A 3,092-nucleotide genomic window follows, 5' to 3' on the forward strand; every position below is an offset into this window, starting at 1 on the left:
ATTTCCCTCCTGTTTTCCAGTGTCCACCAAAATACCATGGTTACCTTCTGCTGTTTGAAGAGATACCATATTAATTTATAATAATTTTACAGCTGTAACATTAACTGCACTAGGCTGGCTGACATGACACCTCAATTTAGTGTTCCACTGGCCCAAATATTATGAACTATTTATATTAGTAAATGGTTTATAATTTAAACTAACAATTTAAACTATTATTTTAATACATTATATTTTATATATATATATATATATATATATATATATATATATATATCATGAATTACATAGTGAGAATTTAATTTGAGTCTGTTCCTCACACACAACTACTGTATAATTTCAGAAGACTTGTAATATAGTGCACAAGTCAATTTTAGAATACATTTATGTTTTTTTTTGTTTTGTTTTTGTCATTTTGAAAGTCCTCGTTGACTTTCACTATATGGAAAGTGGCCAGGATATTCTTTAAAAATTGGAATGGATGGACTGGGATGGATGATAATAATACACATAAATATTAATAATAATTATAGTATATCCATCCATTCCATGTTTGAGTGTTTTCTTCTGTGGTACACAAAAACATAATTTTTAAAGAATATCCTGGCCACTTTCCATATAGTGAAAGCCAACGAGGACTTTCAAAATGACAAAAAAAACATCATAAATGTATTCTAAAATTGACTTGTGCACTATATTACAAATCTTCTGAAATGATACAGTAGTTTTGTATGAGGAACAGACTCAAATTTAAGTTCTCTATGTAATTCATGATACATTTATGATGTTTTTTTTGTCATGATGGAGCTTGACAGTCATCTGCTTCCATATGTTTACCTAAGCCTAACCCTCGCAGAAACCATCATGTTCAAAAATCATTTGATTTAAATATTCACATGATTTGGCCAATTTATGAGCATTTTTAAGTAGTTAGGACAAATAAAATGTCCTCACAAGTTGTTTTTTATGATACTTCATTATATTAGTGAGGATGTTTGGCCCTCACAAACCAAACACTCTCATTAACATCAACAAGGAGCCAAAGTTGCTAAGGTTCTGATGAAAGGTCTCATCTGTAAGTGACAGAGTGCTTGTGACAGTTGCAGGGGATTGCAGTAAAGCCTCTTATAAGCACTAACTGTAGCTTCCCAATGCTGCTGAGAGACTGCAAGTTTGCCACACACACACACACACACACACACAAAAATAAACTGCAACAATAATGATTAAAATAAATAGTTTTTTTCCAGTGTACATAATCATAAATTATATTGTTTTTTTAATGACAAAATGTACAGTATGTGTGCAATTATACGCCCCAACAGGACGTTTGCTGAATACAGTACATCAGTTTCCATGAATACACACCCCATCCTGTTCTGCTGGAGGTTTGCCAGATGGTGGCAGTGTAGGAACAATTGCCTTCCTTTAAGTCTGTTAATTCTTCCTGCTTAATGATGGGGGAGACTCACGGTGCCTACCAAACGGGATATATCGCCCTCCGAAAGGCACTTAAGAGTGAAAACAATCATGGCCGCCATATTGAAGGGTCGTTCCAAACCGAAATGCTCAAAACTGGCCACTTCAAAGGGCCCTTCGGAATGAAGGATTTTGAAGGGTACAACTGATGGACACTTCGGGCTCCCATGATCCTTTGCGCAGATTCTTTGCATGATGACGGCACCTCCGTGTGGGCACGTGATGACGCAGAAGGGCACTTCAAGAAACAGTTGTTTGGTCCCCTACACCCTTCAACCCTTCGAAGCTCTCACTGGGCACGTGATGACGCAGAAGGGCACTTCAAGAAACAGTTGTTTGGTCCCCTACACCCTTCAACCCTTCGATGCTCTCACTCCGAAGGGTAAACCCTTTGAAGGGATTAGGGCATAGGGATGAGCCCTTCCGAATGGAACGCAGGATCAAACATACATACGTCAAGGGGATTTGAATACCTGCTGACCTGTAGACAACATAACATCCTACAACACCTATTTGTGTACCCATAACCCCTTTTTCCTTCCAAACCCTTCCCACAACACACAGACATATAAACCACACACTTTCAATCATAAGCTAATGGCCTTTTCCTCAATATAAATAGGTCAAAACAAGTGTCTGATGTAAGGAAGGACACTCGTTTGCCTGTGCACACAAACAAGGGTCAATGTTTGTTCAGCCACAGTTTTGCCAGAGCACTTCTTATAGAGCGTCTGCGTGTAATTAGCCCGTCAAGAGCCGTTTTCTGTTGCTCCAACCTGAAGCCTCTCCAGGGTTGAGCACACTCCATCAGTGCACCCTGGGATTTGACTTTGTTTATGAGAAAGCCGTTTCTAGGCTGTGCATACACATAGTGACAGAGGTGTATGCATGCATGCACACGCAAAAAAATTAATGTGACACCCAAATAAACTGTTAACACATTTTTATTGACACAAATGCATGCTTTTCATAGCCACACAAACTCACAAATGTGCACTGCAATGTTACCTTTGGAGAAACAAGAGGTGGGGCATGTAAAACCCATCCATTGTCCTTCGCTCCATTAGTGAACACCATGCAAGCACCACAAGTTCCTCCCCCTGTTAAAGCACACACACAAACACATATGCACACTTAATGCTGCAATCCTCTTTGTGAAAGTGACGCGCTTCTGTCAGAAACAGAGCTTAACTGAAGTGAAACAGGGAGAGAGAGAACCAGGCTCATTCAATTTCTGCTTGTCTGCCATCCGGTTAACTACTGTACTGTCCTGTCTGAGGTTCTGTGATCTGCTTTTTCTTTCAGGTTGATCAGTGGGACTACGAAAAAGACATCCAACCAGATCTTGGAAGCTTCTCATCTTGGACATTTGAAATTTGGGATTGTCAGCTGCTGATCAAAATCTCAACTTTAGCTTTGCACTCGCACAACTCTACAACTTTGGCCTGTGGTTTGGAAGATGCTAATAGCTTATGCAAATTGGATACAAATCTAACTGAGGACTCGCATATCCAGCTCTTATTATTTTTTGATTTTGTATTCTTTTAAACTTTGTGGAAGAGTTTGAATCCAAAGTATAACCTGGTGTATGAGCAAACGGGTGTGACTGTGAA

This window comes from Sinocyclocheilus anshuiensis, unplaced genomic scaffold, assembly GCF_001515605.1.
Source record: "Sinocyclocheilus anshuiensis isolate Anshui unplaced genomic scaffold, SAMN03320099.WGS_v1.1 scaffold1141, whole genome shotgun sequence".
Lineage (NCBI taxonomy): Eukaryota > Metazoa > Chordata > Actinopteri > Cypriniformes > Cyprinidae > Sinocyclocheilus > Sinocyclocheilus anshuiensis.